The sequence below is a fragment of the Colobus angolensis genome, unplaced genomic scaffold (assembly GCF_000951035.1).
Source record: "Colobus angolensis palliatus isolate OR3802 unplaced genomic scaffold, Cang.pa_1.0 Scaffold673, whole genome shotgun sequence".
Taxonomy (NCBI): Eukaryota; Metazoa; Chordata; class Mammalia; order Primates; family Cercopithecidae; genus Colobus; species Colobus angolensis.
Window position 1 is genome coordinate 224,627 of NW_012120410.1, and position 5,970 is coordinate 230,596.

Below are 5,970 nucleotides of genomic sequence, written 5' to 3' on the forward strand. Positions count from 1 at the left end.
CTCTGCAAGAGTGAGAGGGGTCCCTGAGTCTGGGCCTCTTCAATCTTCATCAGTGTTGAGGAGCTGGAAGGCGCCTCTAATACCTGGAGGAGGGTCGTCACTTGGAGGCGCAGCGACCGTCCTTAGGTCAGGGCAGTCTGACTTCCAGTGGCCCATCTGTCGACAGTTGGGACAGGGGCGAGTTGGCTCCTTTGGGTTAGGGCACTGGTGGCCCAGTGGCCGTCATTGCCGCACTTGAAGCAGGCACCAGGTGGCACTCAGGTAGTACCTCTTTTCTGGGAGCTCCTGGAGCTGGCCGGCCTCAGGGTTGCTACCAAGGCCTGGGTTTGGAGTTGTACTTTCTGTTTTAGACTGGCCTGTCATTGGGCCTCAGCTGCTTCCTCCCTGGAGTTGTAGACCTTGAAGGCCGGTTTGACTAAATCCTGGATGGGAGTTTGAGGGCCTTCTTCCACCTTTTTAAATTTTTTTTGGATATCAGGGGCCGATTGAGAAATGAAATATGAGGCCAAGACGGTTACTCATGTGGGGGAGGCAAGGTCAAGGCAGGTGTACTGAATAAGTGCCTCGGTCAGCCGGCTAAGAAAAACGGCCATATTTTCATCTGTGCCTTGGACTACCTCTTTTAGTTTGTTAAAGTTGACTGATTTGTTAGCGGCTGCCTGCATGCTGGCAAGAAGGCACGAACCATCATGTCTCGGTGGTGGCAACCTGCCTGTCCTACCTGGTAGTCCCAGTCGGGCTCAGCGGAGGGCACTGCCTCGGTGCCGACTGGCATGGCGGTGTCAGTTAAATGAACCTGGTTAGCGTGCTGTCTGGCTGCCACTAGGATGCACTCCTGCTCCTCAGGAGACAGGGTTGAGGTCATAACGACATGGAGTTCATGCCCGGTGAGATCATATGCCTGGCATAGATACCTGAACTCTTTGATATAATGAGTAGGATTGGCCACAAAGGAGCCTGCACGCTCCTCAACCTTAGACAAATCTGCCAATGAAAACGGCACATGGACTCAGACTACTCCTTTGGTGCCTGCCACCTCTCGCAAGGGACACAGGAGGTCGGTCCTGGACCGAGTATGGTCTGAGACAGGTGAGGAAGGGGAGGAGGTGGAGGTAGGGGAGACAGAATCTGTCAGGTTTGGTAAGGGCACATGAGGGGTGGAAGGGAGGGGAGGCGTTGACGAGGATAGGGATAATGGCGGGTCAGGGTAAGGAGGAGGTTGGGCAGGAGACAGGAAGGGCAGCTGGGATAGGGTGTCAGGAGTCTCAGAAAAGGAGGAGGAATCATCCCTCTCCTTGTTTGAGGGAAGAGACTTTGCGAGTAGAACCTGAGCTAATGAGTATTGGGCGCAGAGATCTGGGCGAGAATGCAAGTCCCAAAAGGCTTGAACATAGGGTATCTCGTGCCATTTGCCTAGTCTCTTGCAGAAGTTGGTCAGATCCATGAGGATGTTAAAGTCTAGAGTGCCTTCTGCAGGCCACTGAGACTGATTATCCAATTTATACTGCAGCCATGCGACTGTGCAGAAGAAAATGAGCTGCTTTTGTTTTATGTCTTGGCTGAGACTTAAAGTCTGGAGATTTGCCAAGAGGCACCCCAGAGGGGATTTTTGATCTGGTTTGGACTGGGTAGTTCCCATGGTCCTAAGATGGGCAGTCCGGAGGCAATGGGAGTGTCCTACTGCCACGTGGAGTACGGGGTACGGCGGCTTCCAGGGAGGTTGGACATCTCCTTGTCCCTGGTGCCAAAGTCACAGTTGACTGGAGGGAGCCCCTGACGTGGCCACGCATTTTGGACAGGGACTTCCCAGAGGGGGCCTATAGGACGGGGGAAAACTTATCCAGCAGTGATCAGATTGAGTCTTGGATTTGGTGAAACAGCTCCCAGCTCAGAAAGAAGGTCCTGGCTCGGGGAGAGGAGAGCCTGCCCGACCCAGCAAGGGACCGAGGGAGGGGTCTCCTCCCAGGTTTTGGCACCAAATGTAAAGGTAAACTGAGGCTGGAGCCAAACCAGGAACGAAGACACAAGGCAAATGGCAGTGAGAATAGCCTTTATTAGGACTCATGGGCGAGGTTCCTTAGTCCAAAGGTGCTGACCGAGGAAGTCACACTGAGGGAGGAGGGTAGGGGCTTTTTATAGCTTGAGAGGTAGGGAAGCTGGTTGTACAAACAGGGCCTGGGGGGTCTTGAAACTACTAGGGCAGGAGTCGAGTAAGGGTCGAGGAAGGGGTCTTTGGAAACTGTTAACTGAAACCGCTGTTTACGAACTTGTGGAATGCAGGTGAGCTGCAGGTCATAGGGGAGTGTGGTTGCCCAGCCAGAACCTCTGACGTATGCAAGTCTGCGGGTGTGTTCAAAGAGGAAGGGAAGTCTCAAACAAAGGGCCTGCAATGCTGGGTGGTGCCGCCATGTCAGGTCTAGATCCCTGACTAACAATTACAGCATCAGAAAATTGAACACCGCAATAAACTGGGGAGGCAAAATACTACAGTGTCTGAAAAATAATGGGAACAATACCTTTACCTTAAAAATACACACACAAGCTCAGAGAAGACACATATAAGACCCTGTTAATGAAGCACCAGAATAAACAGCCTCACTGATTGCTGTATTATCTTGTAGTAAGAAAGTTCATACATACTACATTACACAGTTGTTTTATAAATTTCTGAATCTCATCAAAAGATTACAAGGCATACCGAGAGGGCAGAAAACAAGTCCCAGTTGAAAAAAAACAAAATAAATCTACAAATACCGACCTTTAAAAATCTCTGTTGACCTTTAAAGGTCAAAATTTGTAGGTTTGTTCTGTTTTGTTGTTGTTGTTATTGTTGCATTATATAATTTTAAAAATCAAAATAATTATCAAAACTGCTTAATGAGGCCAGCGCCCCTCTGGTCTGCAGGGCCCAGGCAAGGGAGGAGCCTCGAGATCACCGGGGTGGGCCCCCAGCCCTCCCCTGATACTCAGACCAGGGGAAGGGACCTGGCTGCACCAGGCGGGCGTCACCTCCACCTCCAGTAGTAGTGGACTCTGGGCACTCCAGACCTGGGGTCGTAGTGAGTTTCGTTGATTGACTGAGCAATGGTGGCTGAGTTGCAAGCAAATGGGTTTCATCATCTTAAATGGTTTTCAACCAATGAAGCTGTATTCCTTTAAAAAGACGGATAGCCTATTGTGTGAACTATAGAGTCTGTGGACAGATTTATATTGGATTCATACTGTCAATCACGCAGACTCCTACGAGTTCCCCTAAGTTATTAAAGGCCTTTTGATATGAGAGTTGAAAAGTTCCATAAAGTATGGCCTTTGTGGATTAGCACAAAGTCAAGACAAAGCGATTGGACAGAATTTGTGAAGGAATCAGCCCCCAGATTATCAATGAGCCCCTGCAACCCCACCCCCTGGTGACACTGCTGAACAGCCATAACTGCTCTGTGGAGATGCCCATTCTGAAGGACCTGGCCACCATGGCCTTCTGTGATGCACAGTCCATGCAGAAGATCCACAAGAAGGTTTTAAATAAAGCCATGAGTGCCATGATGTACCACATCATCACTCTCACCAGGGAGGACCTGGAAAAGTTCAAGACCCTGAGAGTGATTGTGAGGATAGACAGTGGTTACGACAACGTGGACATCAACACTGCCAGCGAGCTCGGAATTGCTTTGTGCAACATATCATCTGCAGAGGTGCAAGAGACAGCCGACTCCACCATCTGGACCTACTCAACCTGTACCAGAGGAACATGTGGCTGTACCAGGTACTGAGGGAAGTCACGCGAGTTGAGAATGTGGAGCAGATCTGTAAGGTGGTCTCAGGAGTAGCCCACCTCCATGGGGAGACGCTAGACCTCATACAGCTTCAGTCACACAGAGAAGGCTGTTGCGGTTCAAGTCAAGGCCTTCAGATTCAGCATTCTATTTTTTGAACCCTACTTGCAGGATAGGATCCAGCGGTCCCTGGACATGCAGAGGGTCTACACCCTGTGGATTTGCTGCATCAGAGCAACTGAGTCTCCTTGCACTTCAATCTCAACAAACATAACCACCACCTCATCAATGACTTTACCATAAATTAGCAGATGAGGCAGGGAGCATTCCTTGTGAATGCAGCCCGTGGTGGCCTGGTGCAGGAGAAAGCCTTATCATAGGCCATCAAGGAGGGCAGGATACAAGGGATGTGCACGAGTTGGAGCCCTTTAGCTTTGCTCAGGCTCCATTGAAAGATGCACCAAATTTCATCTGCACTCCTCACACTGCCTGGAACAGCAAGCAGGATTGCTGGAGATGAGGGAGGCAGCTGCCACTGAGATCTGCCAAGCCATCACAGGTGGCATCCCAGAAAGCTTAAGAAACTGTGTGAACAAGGAATTCTTTGTCACATCAGCACCTTGGCCACTAATAGACCAGCAAGCAATTCATCCTGAGCTCAATGGTGCAACATACAGATATATACCAGGCATCATGGGCATGGCTCCAGGAGGATTTCCTGCACCCATAGAAGAGGTAATCCCTGGAGGCATCTCAGTGACTCACAACCTTCCAACAGTGGCACATCCTTCCCATGTTCCCTTTCCCAACCAACCAACAAAACACGGGGACAATCAAGAGCACCTCAATGAAAAATACCAGAGAACGCTGGAAGATAATCATTCAGATACACTTGAGACCAAGAGACGGTGAAAAATAGATGAACGAAGAAAAATAATCTGATGGTCTTTGTAACTGATTCTGAACATACGCATCATTGATGTTGTAGTGTTAAATCTACAAGAGCTAGAAAACTGAAGATGTCATCTGCTTACCAAAGAGCTGAAAAACTAGGATGTGACTTATTAATGACCAACTGCTGTTATTGTGTGTTAAGTTTTTCATCTGTGCATAAAATCACAAAGAACAAATAGAGCTTTTTCCTTCATTAGTCCTTTGGGCACAGCAGGTCTTGAATACCCTACTCTAGAATGTTGCATCGAGAGTTCAAACATTAAATTTAAAAAAAACATAAGAGGAAATCCCTATCTTGTGACTTGAGTACCTTCAGTGTACAGGGACTGGTTACCTCTTTTTGCTAATAGGAAGATTACATTACTAGAAAATGTGGAGTAAGCTGTTTGCCTGCGGTAGACACCTGCATTCATAGGATTGAAGACAGTACAGGCTCCTGTACAGAGAAACGTCTGTCACATCTGAACTGCATACTGAGTGGGTAAGTTGGTTGTAAGTTCACTAAAACCCTCTAATGATGCCAAAACAAACAAACAAACAGAAAGTATTAAGTTTCACAAGCGCTTTGTATTCAAATCTATTTTCTCAGTTTCAGATCCTCTGTTATTCTATTGAGTGGAAAGTCTTTAGCTAAAAGAGTTCAAAAAGAATAATGTTGCATTTCCTTATGTCACAGGAAACACTTTTAATGGCAACTTGGCAGATTGTCTATGAAAAAACCCACTTTTTTAGACACTGATAAATTACTGTTTTCTTCACATTATAATTTATACAAGCACACTTCAGATGTATTAGATGTGACTGACTTTAACAAATTCTCTTAGATTTGTATCAACTAGGTACATGTTCTATTCATGGTCTTTTGTGAAGCATTGCCTTTTCGTTTAAAAAAATACCCTATTTTGAGCTTTTGTGTAGGTATATTCCTATTTTTGTGACCAAAAAATTTAAAACTTTAAAATTGTCTCAGATGGCCGAATAGGAACAGCCCCAGTCTCCAACTCCCAGCGCGAGTGACACAGAAGACCGGTGATTTCTGCATTTTCAACTGAGGTACTGGGGTCATCTCACTCGGGAGTGCCGGACAATCGGTGCTAGTCAGCTCCTGCAGCCTGACCAGCAAGAGCTGAAGCAGGGCGAGGCATCACCTCACCTGGGAAGCGCAAGGGGGAAGGGAATCCCTTTTCCTAGGCAGGGGAACTGAGACACACAACACCTGGAAAATCGGGTAACTCCCACCCCA

The 5,970-nt window shown here is 47.8% G+C and overlaps 1 pseudogene; it reads left to right on the plus strand.

Moving 5' to 3' along the window:
• The first annotated feature begins 3,302 nt into the window (after window positions 1-3,302).
• LOC105500628 lies at window positions 3,303-4,685 on the plus strand (annotated as a pseudogene).
• The last annotated feature ends 1,285 nt before the right edge of the window (window positions 4,686-5,970 follow it).